Genomic DNA, 15,803 nt, shown 5'->3' with positions numbered 1-15,803 from the left:
ATTTAAGCTTAATGGGGAGTTTATTGAAACATACATACAAGTCCAAGGTGTTCTTTACTCTTTACAGGGCTATGGTCTATTCCTTTCTGCACATGTGAACATTCTTCTTTCCCTCTCTCTGCAGATGGGCCTGCAATGCTTTGAATTACTATAGCCAACCCATCCTTGTCTTTATGTGGTCATTCTGATCTACATAAAATAGAAACTGCATTTCCTCTATATTCCCACCTTCCAATTCCTGGGTCAGAAAATCTCATCTATCCCAGGTCTCTACCCACTATTGGTCCAATTAAAGATGAGGGTCACAAGGACACATGCCCTGTAACCCATGTATTTGCATTGTAGGTCCAGGTTATCTGAAAGGTCATGGACAAGGTTTTGGGAAAACCATCAACCAGACAGGCACCCTGAGAGTTGTCTACTGTAATACTATCGAAGCATGTGCCTATTTGGCTAAACCACAGTATTAAATATAGAGCCAGGATACTTAGCATCATAGAACAGTCACTCTGAATCATGCAAGTCATGAGAATTTCATATATCAGGAATTCCATCTAATATCTTGGCATACTCTTATCAGCTATTTATTTGCATGCACAAGACCAAATATACAATGTGGGTATCACAAAATATGAGCCACCTGGACATCTTTAAAGAGGTATAGTTGCTATAGCTTTCATTAAGCCCCTCCTCTCTGAGTGCTCATGCTCTCACAGGAGGAAGGATCTCATTCATCATGCTCCCCTCACCAGGATTCCATTATGAGTGAGTAAATATAATTTGTATTGTTTTCCATGTTTTTTATTTTGGATTTATTTATCTTTGCATTAATAGTGAATTAGGAAAAAATAAGGCATGAGATCAATGAACCTTTAAAGTAGGTGGTCTTTGTAGTCTTTAGTGAAAGGTGTATAAAGGTGATTCACACTCAACAATTCAGTAGAAATGAGTTGATCTTCCACCCAGGACAATATGCTTTTGTAGGAATGCATTCTCTCTCTTTTTCTCTTTCTCCTTATGATATCTTTCTCTCACACTGAAAACTTAAATTTTTAAAAAGCTTATTAATACAAAAATTAGGAGAAGAATTTTCAGGATCTGGGGCTAGGCCAAAGAGTTGTTGGTTAAAATTGACTCCAGAAATGCAACCCATAAAAGTAAAAATTTGATAAGTTGGACTTCATCAAAATTATTATTTTTTCCTGTGGGAGATAATGGGGTTACTGCTACTAGAAACTCATGGCCTATCTCTGAAAATTGACCTTAGTAGATGGGCATCAACTTGACTAGAGATGCTGGGACATTGAATACCCCACTGCAGTCAATGATGAACTGATATTGGGATTTAAAAAAAGCCCATGTCTTTTGTCACTGTCCTTGCTGTGCTCCAGGAATTGCTCTTCTGGAAACACTTCCGACCTTCACCAGCATCCAGCAGCAATTAAGACTCTCTTTTTCAGAGAACCACATTTTCCCTTACTTCACCACAAATACAAATTGTCCACAGTCACTGGGTTTTTATTAATTGGAAATACAACCAAAGAAAAACACCATTATGTTGCTATATTGCAAACCAGTGACCTTAGAGTTGGAATTGAAAGAAGAGAGGTGGCAAATTTTCAATCAGGATACTTTCTCCCATGGTCACAGACTCCAAATAGTGCTGATGGCAAATGTTGTCAAAACTGTTTATCTTTTTTTTTTCTATAACATTCAAATGTCAACTAAGTGAACTTTATTCATTTTTACTAAGTACCTCATTTTGTCCAAATGACACCCCCCAAAAAAATATGTGAGTGTGTGTGTGTGTGTGTGTGTGTGTGTTTCCTTCATTCCAAATTACCATCAATTCTAAATGTGTTGTTAGGCTGAATGAGATTCCACATTAATTGTCCACATTTTGTATCAATTCACAATACAGTTATTCATAGAATACATACCCTTTTCTTTTCCAATATCCTAATAATGTTGAGCTATAATCCTGTGTGTGTTCAAAGACATGGATTTTTCTGATTCTTTTTGGCTGATGCCTTTTTGTACAATGTCATTTGATAAAGTGCTTTTTCTAATTCTTGCTTATAATTTTAACTCCTTTATCAATTTTAATGTTACTGTTTCATGCAATTTTCTATTTGTAAATGTTATAGTTTTGTATTTGCTTATATTTCTTGAATTGAATGATATGTCTAGAATATTAAACAGATCCTTTTCAAATTCTGCTGGAAACTTGTTAGTCCTTTATGGTGCATGAGTCAGTTACAAGAATATCTCCAGATTGAAAATCTGATGATTTCTTATGAAAGGATTACTTGTTTCTACTGTCTTCAATCATCTCTCTTCATGTGTGACAGGCAGTCTTCTGTATACAAAGCAGTATTTGTTTCAGTGCTATATCACAGTGTCATTTTTCTGAATATATTATAGATAACTAAAAATCCAAATTTAATTTAAAATTTAGCCACAAACAGTGCTACGAATGCAAATAATTCAAACAAAGTAAAATGTAAATGACGAGATAGATGCATTCAACATGTGCATAAGTTCATGTATAGGCAATGACTAATTCTTTGGATGACTGGCAACTGTTTTTAACTTAGATTCATGCATTCATACAACAAATATTTATGTTATAGCCTAATATTGACAAGTACTGACCTAGGTACAAGGGAAAGAGGATGAATAATATAGATAAAATCTTTACTCTCATTAAGCTTATGTTCTTAAATTCCAAATATGCATCTCAGAATAAAGGGGGGAAAATCATGTAGCTTTCTGGTCTTCCAGATATTCTAATTCAACTTTATCAAAAACTTTTCCTGCCCTAACCTGTTTGGCTCAGTGGATAGAGCAGCAGCCTGCAGACTGAAGGGTCCCAGGTTTGATTCCGGTCTAGGGCATGTACCTTGGTTGCGGGCACATACCCAGTAGGGGGTGTGCAGGAGGCGGCTGTTAGATGTTTCTCTCTCATGAATGTTTCTAACTCCCTATCTCTCTCCCTTCCTCTCCGTAAAAATATCAATAAAATATATTAAAAACAAACAAACAAACAAAAAATTTTCCTAAAGAGACTGCTTTAGTATTAAAATATTTTCCTTGAAAAGATGTTTCTTTCACTATATAATTTCTAATGCAAAATACTACAAGTATATAACAAGTCACATAAAACCGAGACCTTCTCCTCCTCCTGCTGTTTTTACTTTTATAAAACAAATTAACAGAAAATTTCATAGGATATAGTCCATTGGATATAGTCCATATATTTTCTCTGAATTCAGATATGAAAAAGTGCATATGAGAAGTGGACAAGGAGATACATAGGTATTCGTGGTGGTGGTGTGGGGTAAAATTAAAACAACTCACACATCAAACATTCACTTCAAAGGAAGGAAAAATTCTAACAGATGCTGTCCCAGAATGCATTTAAACAGGCTTGTAAAAATTAAAAATAATACATATATTTAAATTTATACGTACCTATATGTGCATTATAATTTATATATGTGGGTATGTTTTGATACATATTTTAAAAAGCAATATAGGGAAACTAGTAGTAAATTTTTTTTTCATGTCAGTACTAACATATCATATGTACCTTACACAACAGAACCACTACTAACTATATTTGAAAACTGCCCAGTGAGCATGTACTTTCATGTGTAAATGTGGATTTAATCTTTGATGTTCAAGGGAAATGATTCATGGCCAGTTTCCACAATATGCCAAGGAAATGCTTTATATCTCGGTACTGACACTTTATGTATTAGGCTATAATCAATACTATTGGCTACATGCTCTGTCACTGAAATGAAACTGTGATTGCTCTGTGAATAAAGTTTTAATTACTAACACAAACATCCCTGTTTTGAAATGTAGTAAATCTGTGTATCCTCTAACACAACCTTATTACTAGGCATAAAAATCAACCTAAGGATTAAAAGTCTTAAAATGTTGATACTTGAAAGGTACAACCTGAGCCTGTGTATTGCTTTTGATTTTTTATGCAAAAGGTCATGCGTCTTAGAAGTGAGACTGAACTCAGTTTCTTCATCTGCAAAATAGATGTAATAGTTGCCAGCTCACAAAGTTGTTACCAAAATTAAATTAGGCATGTGCAAAGCACATAGAATTTGGGGGCTGCCACTAAAATTGCAGAATGATAAAAACCTGAATTTGAGTATTGATATTCATATTTAGATTAGTTTTAATCTGTGCATTTCATTAGCTGCTATCAATACCCATAACACACAGATATTTAACAACTGATCTCCCTGCATTAGTCCCTTTGATCCATCTACCATACTGAGAAATGTCTAAATTACAAACCCCAAAACTTCCTAGTACCTACAGGATAGCATACAAAACCTTTCATAAAGCGCTCCCTCTCCATTCTAAACCTGCTCTACACTCCCAAAAGATTTACTCTAATTACACTCCTAAAATAGCCCACTTGGCACTGTGTTATCATGAGTTCATCAGGAACCTAACCTTCTCTAGATAGTGTATCAGGGGCTATACCGCAAAGTACAAGAGTTGGCTGGGGAAAAGTCAACCAGGGTATGCCTTCCATATCTCCCAACATAATCACACTTGAAAGGATTCCCAGTGGTTAGCATCTTTTCAGACCCCTTGAGCTATCAGTAGATGAACATTTGAAATTAAATTTTAAGGATATTCAGAAAAGAGGAGTAAAATATAATGCCTCCCACCCCTCTGAAGCTCTCCATAAGCAGGTGGGTTGAGGGCAGCCACTTCCTTTGTCCTAAGCCAGTGATGGGCAACCTTTTGAGCTTGGTGTGTCAAACTTGGCCAAAAAACTGAGCATAACTCAGGTAGTGTGTCACTTTGAGGAAAAAACTAACTCGAAGACTCTAGTCGCAAATGTTTCATCCTCAGGAGCAGCAAATGTTTCATCCTCGGCATGCGGCCACGTGTCATCAGAAATGGCTACGCGTGTCGGTGCTGACATGCGTGTCATAGGTTCACCATCACTGTCCTAAGCAAAGGATACACCTTAAAGTAATCCTGTGTCTTATTCCTTTTTGTATATATATGAAAACTTGTACAGTGCCTATTAATTAATAGGTGAAATGTAGATGCCCTTCAAATGTTAACTCCTTTCCTCATCTCTTCCTCTCCCATCCCTACAAACGGACACATACGGAATTTTCCAAGCTACACTTTATGGAATTGAGCAAGTGAAAAACTCAGATTCCTGTCAGAACCTAGTGAATAAAGCAGGTTTGGTTGATACCGAGATGACCTGGAGAGCACACACTCACTATGGAAAGGTTGTCACCCATAACCATCTGCGTCTCAGCTCCAGTCTCATGTTACCACATTGAATAAGAACTAAGTGTGTCCTCTCTTGCTAATTTTTATGTGAAGCCAAAGAGCCAGATCATTTTGTGAGATCTCCTGATTTTTAAAATGTTGACAATGAAGTGTTTTGGGGTGTGTGTGTGTTTTTGTTTTTTTTGCCATGAGGTACTGTGTAGTTCAGGCAGAATCCATATACAGAAAACCAGTTTGAACCTGTGCTACTGAGCTCTAAGACCTGGCAGTCTTTAGAAATTGCTACTATGCATCAGAGCCTGAAAAGATCCACTCCTCCTTCCAAAAGATTAGGATGCTACTTGTAAGCACCCAGGCTGTTCATGGCTGGATTCCAGCATGCTGTCTTTCCTTATGTAAGAAATTTGGTCAGTACCTGACTCATAAAATTATGGCTCTCATTTTAATCAGCAAGGAAGAAATTTCTGCACTGTAAAATCTTATTAAGGGAATTTGATTTCAAATTGAATGTGGTCCAGCACCTCTCCAAAGCTCATTTAAGATATTTGATATTTGAGAGAAAAGGCCTAAATGGGCATGTTAACTATCCATTTACCTACACAATTCCAAATTCTATCCCTGCACTCTCAGACCATCAGAAAATAATGTCTTGAACCACATTATCTTAGTCAATCAAAGACATGGCTTCTGAGCTATGGCTTAATGTCATGCTCTTGGAGTTTATAGATGGCCGATCACAGACAATGGTGTGCTGAAGGTCAGGAGTGGGCCTGAAACCAGGTGGAGGGGGGCAATGGGAGAAAATGGGGGACATCTGTAATATTCTCAACAATAAAGATTTTTAAAAGTGTCATATTTAAGTGTACTTTTTGTACCTTTTAGAAAGCTGGTTGGAGGTATATTCTACTGTGTGGCTTGTTACCACTTTACATTGGAACTCATGTGATAAAGTTCAGGAAAAGTAGTTCCAGGAAAGGATGTTCATCCTCACAGATGCATCCGTATATGATACCTTAATGGAAAACAATTTATTTTCTTTAGGGCCAAGCTACACTTCAAAAACTGCCTTACCTGAGAATAAGAATCCTAGATTCCTTTCTGTGTTTTTAAGGCTCTACGGACTTTCCTCATTATTTGTCTACTAATGTTAACACTGGCTTTGGATTTTTTTTTTTTATATATATATTTTTTATTGATTTTTTACAGAGAGAAGAGAGAGGGATAGAGAGTTAGAAACATCGATGAGAGAGAAACATCGATCAGCTGCCTCTTGCACACCCTCTACTGGGGATGTGCCCGCAACCAAGGTACATGCCCTTGACCGGAATCGAACCCGGGACCTTTGAGTCCGCAGGCCGACGCTCTATCCACTGAGCCAAGCCAGTTTAGGCTGGCTTTGGATTTTAACCCAGGTATAGTAGTTTGCTTTTATTCAAGTGATTTGATTGTGGATAATCAAAATTTTAAAATTTATTTACTCTATTTTCTATACTATTAATATTTATATTAATATATATGGAGCATTTCACTAATATCATAGACTTTGGTGGGAATCTCCCAAAATATCTTCTTCATTACTTATAACAGGGCCTAATATTTTAACTTTAGAAATATATCGTGGTTTCAAATGCATATTGAAATTCTAAAATTCCTGTGTTATATGAAAGGAGAGGAGGTTAGCAATTCTAGAATTCCTAGAATTGTCACCTACATATTTTTTTAAAAAAAATTTTATAGGTTTTTATTGACTTCAGAGAGAGAGGAAGGGAGAAGGAGAGAGAGATAGAAACATTAATGATGAGAGAGAATCATCTACCTGCTGTCTTTTGCACATCCTCTACTGAGGATTGAGTCCAAAACCTAGGCATGTGCCCTGAGCAGGAATTGAACTGGGACCTCCTAGTTCATGGGCCAACACTCAAACACTGAGCCACGGGGGCTGGGCTTGTCACCTACCTATTTCTTTATCACGTATTTCTCGAGTATCTATCTGTGGAGAACCTGTCCCTGACGTAGGCATTGGAGATATAATGGTGCGCAAGTTAGTAATATTCTTTTCCCATCATGGAGCTCATAATCTCATGGGGAGTAGATAAGAAATCAGGCAATGTCAATCCAGGGCAGTCAGTGTTGTGACAGATGCACAGGGTGGGCCACCTCACCTATTTTGAGTGAACAGAGAGGGCACTTCAGAGGATGTTAACATTCAGTTAGAGACAAGAAGATTTCAAGCAATGGTAGGAGAGGGGAAAGGCTTTTAAGAAGGGTCTATGGACTCCACAGAGCTGATTTTCTTCATTGTATCCTCCCGGCAAGCTATGCCTATGAGTTGTTGCAAAATATATGACTGTAAGCAGAGTGGCTTCCCCAGATGACTCTGGACTGCTGCAAAGATGCTCAATGAGGAAGGCCTGCTGCTGCCCTGCAGGCAAACTGTGGTTCCTAATCTGTCCTTCAGAGTGGAGAGGTGTCAGGTGTGGTGCATGGTCACCTCGTGAGTATGAATGTTCAGTTGAACCTAAAGAAGAATGCTTGGTGGGCATTGCACCACTGCAGGGTTTTAAGTAGGATAGTTCATATGAACAGATTTGTTTCTTATAGAATCACTTTGGCTACTGAAAACAATTGCCTCTAGGGCAGGTTACTCTAATAATACATTAACCAAAATTAGTGTTGCTGAAACAAGAGGAAAGCTTACAAAGAGGGAGAAAAGAGAGGAAAGCACCCTCTACTAATAAGTTTCATCTAGAGATACTAACAACAACAAATGGGATTTACAGAAATGCAACCTCCCTCCATATCTTTTTGTGTATGCAATTCATTTGCCACTTACCAGAGAAAACAATAAGCTTGACTGGCAAAGAAGCACAACCAGAGGATATGAATGAAAAACTAAATGGGACTACCAGGCCATTTAAAAAAAAATCACAAATATTAAAAAGGGGTAGGTTTGGATACTGTCTCCCTCCTTATCTTGCTGTATGACCTTAAGTAAGTCACTACTGAGCCTCTCTGAGCATCAAGTTTGTAGGCAGGAAAACAAAGGGCTTAGACTCAATAACCTCCAAATGATCTTGACTCAAAGGTCAAATGAGTCCTTTATCAGAGTACCACTCATATTCCAAGTGCTATAGTAATCTCTATCACCCCTTCCTAACCCCTCAAAGGTATTTAAAATCAAGTAAACACCAGATACCGATAATAGAAAGATCAAGGAATGGGGACCAATAGTTGGAGTCAGTCCTTAGTCCAAGGTGATTACTCCATTCTGTCTCTACACCCGAATTTCACCCTGGGAAACATGGTGATCACATCAATCACTGAAGGGCTTTATGTGCTTTAGATTCCTCAAGGGACAGGTGCTATGGTGGGCTCTGATCGGCCAGTCTAATCTGAGATCACCCAAGATAGCTGCCCACATGTCTAGAGTACTTACTGCAACATCTGCCCACCATAAACTCTCAGTGACTGCTGATGATTGACAGAAGTAATAGAAATTAGTAATAATTTAATACTCCTGTGTTCTTCAACCATCTTGAAGTAAGACATAAAACTCGGGTATAATTTAAGCTTAACATCTGAAACAAAATGATGTGAAGTGAAAATAATAATAACTTAATTTTTAAAAGGATATCTCCAAGAGATCTGAGCACTTTCATATCTTAGGGGGACACAAAAATGTACTGACGTGGTTGTGTGACAGTAAGAATGCAGAGGAAAACCTCCCTTTTGACAAAAAGTTTTGAATTAGGAAATTTTAGTGAAATCATTGAGGGTACTTCTAGGAAATCTCATCATGATCTCAGAGTAATAGCCATTTGTAACAGAGCCCTGGACTGAGTCCATGCCGGGGAGCAGTATTGGAAAACGGCCCGCGCTGCTGACTTCCTGGAATTCCTCTCTGTGCCAATCAGCAGCTTGCCTGGCACCAGCTGGGCACGAAGCTGAGGCACTGAGAAATGTAAGGACACATTCTGGAGTGATGCAGTATGTGATTTATAACTAGAGTCTTAAAGCATGGCAGCCAGGCAACAGCTCACACTATTCCTATCACGAGATCAGCCTTCTTTAAAAAAAATCAAACATACAACTAAAAGTGGTCATTAAAGTAATTGGTGTAATAATTATGCATGTATTTATTGCACTGCCACCGTTTTGTACAGAAGAAATGATATAGATTATCTCCTCATAACCTGTCCAGTGGTTTCCAAACTTCAGGTCAGGGAATCTCATCAAGTATCAGAGAGAATTACATAATTGTCTGATTCAGAATTTTTTAAATGTATATGGTGTAGAAATTGTTAAAGAACTGTGATCTTTATACTAAGTTTTAATAAACTTGGAAACCATAAACATGTTGATTTATGCTGGCATATAACTGTTTCCGTACAGATTCAAAATTAACCTCCATGCCTATATTTATATTATAAAGATATCACTGATTAAAGAGGTTGTGTTAGTGGTAGATATCCCCCTCATGTAATGTTATACAAACAAGTGCTATTGTACCTACCAGGATGACTGATATTTTTTTCATGACAATTTATCCAAAGCAATTTACCAAAATGAATTAGATGTTGAGACCAACAGTTTACATGACTGTTATCCATCTAATTTCAATGCTCATAATTCATTGAAATATACTTGATTTCAGTGTTTAACTTTGTAATATGTAAATTATTATCATTAAAATAATAGGATAGTTTTATTTGACTGGTTACTTCATTTTCACAAAAGATTTAGATGCTTACAAAACTTTTAAAACACCAGTTTAGATCATTTTTCAAATAACAAAAGAAAGCTAGTCATTGGTAAAAATCTTTAGAAACGTTGATGCTTTACATAGGACATAGAAGTTATCAGTGAAGCGTGGCTTTATTTTTTAATATTTTGCAAAGTTATCAGTGAAGCGTGGCTTTATTTTTCTAATATTTTGCAAATTCTAAATTACTGCTGTGTAGAAAGCCACACAAAGGGGAAAACAACCTAATTCACTTCATAGTGTAGGAATTATTTTATAGTAACTTTCTGATATTTAAGCATCTATGTATACGGGGTTAGCACACAGCTCCTTCCTCAAGGATCAGAAATGGAAAATGTTAGAACTTGTGCTCTAAAAAAGTACTTCAACCTAGAAAAGGCCTATGAAGGATACTGGGCATATTCCATGGTTGATCTGATAGAAGAATAATCTTGGATTACTGCTACACATTAAAAGAATATATTAACATTTATAATTATGCCTTGTGAAATTAAGCAAATGAGGATTGGGCAAGAATGGACAGGGGAAGTAAGATTATATCCAATACAACTAGGAAGGGAAATCTGCCAATTGTAATAAATAAAATGACTTATGATGCCTTCACCCTCTTCATATAGTTGTTATAACTGGAGCAATCTAAGTGCTTTCTACCATTAGTCACTACTATATTGCAGTTTCATTCTTACATTTTTCAGTACCTTTTATACTTATGATTTATACCTACAGAATAACTAGGAAAATCAATCTATGCCTTCCATACAGATTCCAGAAGGAGACAGAACTCAAATTAGTAAACTTATTTTTTTAAATCCAGTTCTGCACTGGTGTTCTAAGACACATAGTTTTCCAGTAAAACATACCCCTGTAGCTCCACTTTCCACACATGAACTTCTTTCAGGGCTGCACTGCTCTCTTAAGCTATACCACCATGGAATCTTATCCTTTATATTGTTTTGGAGAAAGCTGAGGGTGGCGCCTGCACAATTTGATTTGGTGTAAAAATACACACCAAATCTGATTTCTGTTACATTAAGGCATTCTCTGGCAAAATATACAGAACAAGAAATGAAGTGAATTGCGTTTTAGAAATATCTTGCAAGCTTGTTTCCCCGAATACCTGACCACTAATTTTAAAAAATGGATCAAAACCCACTTTAATTGAATATTTAATAGATGATTTAATGGTCAAGTTGAGATGCATTTTAAATGCTAAATATAAAAATGATTTGTGTTTGCTTACTGGAAATATTTGTAATACAAGCAAACATATATAAAAACTAATATTTAAAGCAAATTTACTATGGAAAAAATGAAATGACGATCTTTAATTTATAAACATACTACATTCATCAAACTATATTTTTTACTAATAGTTGGCTTTTATATTATGAATGTCATAATAGTGGATTGCCATTAACAGTAGACATAGTTTAACTAATTTTTTAAATGTGTAATATATTTTCTTTAAAATGAGCCATTGAAAATATAAAAATGGCAATATCCTCTGAGGGAAAGGCCTGCATTTAGTTAGAGAGAAATGCATCATGAATTTATTCTCTTGTAGATTCTGTCCTCTACATAATGCCGATGAAATAGTGTGATTTACATAAAAGAATCTGAGAGTAGCAACTAGGAGCATGCAATCTAGTCTAAGGCCATTTTCCAACAAGTCATATCAATATAGTAAAGGTACTTAAGTCTATCGTGTCCTACTTTTTCTCTCAAAGAAACTGGCAAAGGCTCACTTCATTTAATATTTGCAAAGAGAAATAAAAAGACATGCCAAAAGAAGAAATCTGTTTAAAAAATGTGTTATGTAACTACTAGAAAAGGATCATCTATAATAATAAAAGCATAATATGCTAATTAGACCGGATGACCTTGCAAATAAAGCCGCTGCAGTGTGTGTGTGTGTGTGTGGGGGGGGGGGGGGGGGGGGGGAAGTGGGGGCAAGCCCCTTGCACGAATTTTGTGCATCGGGACTCTAGTTTGAAAATAATCCCCCTAATATTTTTTTTTCTAGTTTCTGAAAATAATGTTCAAGTAGATATTTCCAGGGTCCCGAAATAGCCATTTCTTCAGAGTACATTTTGAGTAGACTTTAGCTATTTGGGAGAGCTTGGAATATGAAATCCCTAAGATAATTCGAAAAACTCCTTTGCATCCCACAATTTTAAGTACATAGATTATGGTATCTGAGTACTATTATCCAGAGATTCCCCTGACCATCTTTACTACAGAAAAAAATGACTGATTAAAACCTTTCATTCCCTTTCAGTCTAATGAGAATCCCAGACCAATGTTAATGGCTAGGTTACTGATTCACACAGGTAAGCAGGCAATTCTACCCTGTGTTACAGGTATTTTGCCATTACCTTATGAAATACTGTTTGATAGTGCAGGGGGTGTTATATTAAAAAATAAATGATACTTCTCAAACTCAGTAGCCTGAAGGAAGCATAAATCAATGGCATAAGGGAAGCAGGTGATGTAATGACTCTAGACTGAAGTAGATGACTCGAAGAGATGGATCAAAAGTTTAACCTTTGAAATCATTCATTGATATTAATATAAACACACAGAAAAGCACATTTCAAAGTTACCTTGCTATGCTAAAACTCAATTCATTATGTTAAGATTTTTCTTAAGTGTTAAAGAGAAATAATATATTATATTCCTGGAAAATAGATAATAGCAAATACTTAATAAGCCTGAGCTTAATGTTTCAGTTTCAATAAAAACAAACAAACAACACACACATACAACACACAGGATGGTAACACCCAACCTTGTCAATAAATGGTAAGTGATAAAAAAGTATCCAAAGGAAATAAGAAGTCAGACCAAATATTAGTGCATACAAGCTGGGAAAAGTTTAAGAACTGATTCGGGAGATTGAGATAATAGCCACATATATTTCAAATTAGCACCCAGAACCACAGCAACACTGATGATTCAGAAGAACATTCAGTGTTGTCTGGCCTAAAAGCAAGAAAGCAAAACCCCCCTCCTCTATGTAATGCGAAGGTATTTTCTCCATGAGGGACAAGAAGCATTGAGAGTCTATTTAAATAACCTAGCAATAAAAATTAAGAAAAAAAAAGTATTGCTTTACAAGGAAAATACTAAACAGAGAAATACTCTGACAAAATTTGGACACAAGGGGTTCTTTGTATCTGCTGCTTTACTAACTCCCTACTTTGCACTGGAAAGGACTCATTTTTCTTTTGAAAGGAATTGATAATGATTCCCACTATCTTTCAGGAATAAAACCCCACCAAAGCCTTTACCTTCTAGGTGTCTCCCCTTCTGGATCCAGACTGGAGGGGCATCCTCTCTTCCTATATGCTGCCCACACCAAACTTATCCCCATTTCCTGACCAGAAGACACTGCATGTCCCCATGTCTGTCCTTATCCATTCCTTTTGCCTGAAATATGCTCCTCACAACAAACTCTTTCCCATTGGTGTCAGCTGGGTGTCAGCTGTAACACCAGATACAGGTGTTAAGATGGAGTTAGCAATGCAAAGGGTGTATCGGGAGTAACACCTGAGAAAGAAAAAGGGCAAAAGCAGAATCGAGTAAGGAGCTTTCGATTCACTATGCAGACCTGATAAAATCTCTATCAGCCCAATGAAAACTCCAGAACAAAATCAGCTATTGGGGGTTTGTATAAATCAGAAATAGTGAGGCAGGCCCTGCACCACCACCTTGCTCAGTCATTATCCCAAGAAGAGTCTGACCTCTGTTCCAATGTGGGGGTGGATCCCAGAGGTGCCAACTTCCGGAAGCTGTCAGCCAGCACACTCCTCACAGCTGGGCCAGTAGTTCTTTCTTGTAGAGTGATCTCAGCAGTGCATCTCCCCACGTCTGCCACATTCTTCTCCAAGCCCACGTGAATGCCTGCACCTGCATGAAGCCTCCAGAAAGCATCCCTGGCAACTAGTGGCTCTCCGGGCTTCCACAGCAAAGTGAACTTTAACATCTCATACTGCCCTGTGGCCTCATTATGTTTACAGGACTCTACTTTTAGAAAGTAGCAACAATATCATATTCTTCTCAGATTCGCAATAGAGAGCACGAGAAAAGAATTCTAACATATAACAGATTCAAAAGAAGATTGTTGGGTGGCCCCACCAGCTAGGTGATCTGTCAGGTTGGTTATTCTCTGCTCTGGTGCAGACACACTGAGGGGTGTACCTTATTATGTCAAAGGGTATTATGAACTTCTCCAAAATAACTTTAATATACTTTAAGTACTAACAGACTACTGAACATTAAGGATAAAATGTATCAGAATTAGTATGTGCTAAGCCAAAGGTTTTGTTCTGTTCCCAATTATTTAATGAACCTACTTGTGTAACACTTTCCACCCTTTTTTCTCATTCCCAGTTTCCTCATTTCACAGATTAGGAAATAGGTCATCATTTAATTTTTAAATTATAAGATGTGCTGTATTTGTTCTGTTTTGTAAAATAATTTCATTTCAATTGTACATTTTGGAGTTTTCCTTGATGGCTTCCTTGGAGAAGACTTGGTAGTTCATGCACTGTTTATTTAATCAGCCAACAAAATTGACTCTATGTTAGGCCCAGACCAAAGGTGAAAGGGAGAAAACAAGACAAGAAGCTTTTCTTCCTTCCTTCCTTTCTTCCTTCCTTCCTTCCTTCCTTCCTTCCTTCCTTCCTTCCTTCCTTCCTTCCTTTCTTTCTTTCTTTCTTCTTCCTTCCTTCCTTCCTTCCTTCCTTCGTTCCTTCCTTCCTTCCTTCCTTCCTTCCTTCCTTCTTTCTTTCTTTTTTTCTTTCTTTCTTTCTTTCTTTCTTTCTTTCTTTCTTTCTTTCTTTCTTTCTTTCTTCTTTCTCTCTCTTTCTCTCTCTCTCTCTCTCTCTCTTTTAATGGAGGAGACAGAACTGCGATTTGATGATTTACTGCATAGCCTGGGAAATACTGCAATCAAAGAATAATCCACACAGATGGAACAAACACAGGGCGTTAGGGAAGGACCTTCCCGAGTTAGCTGAAGGTTACTAATTTGGTTTCATTTCCAAGCGTGCACTACTAAAAGGGAAGAGAGACAGAAACAAATAAAGGCCTCAGAACATACACAATCCCTTTCCTGAAAAAAGTGCTACTCAGCAGGGTTGGTACTGCCCCCTAGGGGAAGGCGTTGGAAACTGTTGAGGCAAGGGACATTTGGTTTCCCCAATGATACTGGAGACACTTACTGGCACTTAGAACAGAATTGCCAGATGTCCTGTAATGCTCAGCACAGTCTTTGACAATGAATAATTGTCCTGATATTTCACATGGTTTCCAAATAATCCACTGGCCAACTGTGGAAGTGCAAGCTCTGTTTGTAATTCCCTGAGCCCAGAATCTGACTTTATTTTACACATAAGAATAGTTCAAGGTGTTTAATATACCCTGAATTTTCTAGGAAGACCACTAACCCTGTATATTAAGGAATGGCCATAGTTTGCTGCTGCTGTTGTCTAGAATTTTACTGTGAAAATCCATCTGAACACCTGTGTCACACACAGCACCCGCACACATGCGCAGGGATATGCAGTGGTAACTGTTGTCCTCTCACAATGGGATGTGTCCCTGTTAGCATTTTATTAAATCCTTTGGTACAGTCATGTCCAAGCTGTTATCTACTGAGACACATATTATTATAAATTACTTACTCTTTGTTTTTCCCTTTCAATTTTATGTAAATTATGTGAGTAGATAAGTTGTATTACTCCAG

At 37.2% G+C, this 15,803-nt stretch overlaps 1 protein-coding gene and 1 pseudogene across 1 annotated transcript in view; one reads left to right on the top strand and one right to left on the bottom strand.

The window, feature by feature from the left end:
* Window positions 1-15,803, bottom strand: part of WDR72 (WD repeat domain 72) — a 183,754-nt gene that overhangs the window by 57,245 nt on the left and 110,706 nt on the right. The window lies entirely within an intron of this gene.
* On the top strand, window positions 6,946-7,027 carry LOC114232073 (U6atac minor spliceosomal RNA; annotated as a pseudogene).

Source organism: Eptesicus fuscus, chromosome 5 (assembly GCF_027574615.1).
Source record: "Eptesicus fuscus isolate TK198812 chromosome 5, DD_ASM_mEF_20220401, whole genome shotgun sequence".
Lineage (NCBI taxonomy): Eukaryota > Metazoa > Chordata > Mammalia > Chiroptera > Vespertilionidae > Eptesicus > Eptesicus fuscus.
Note: the sequence above shows the minus strand (reverse complement) of the source record. Positions and strands in the feature narration are given on the sequence as shown.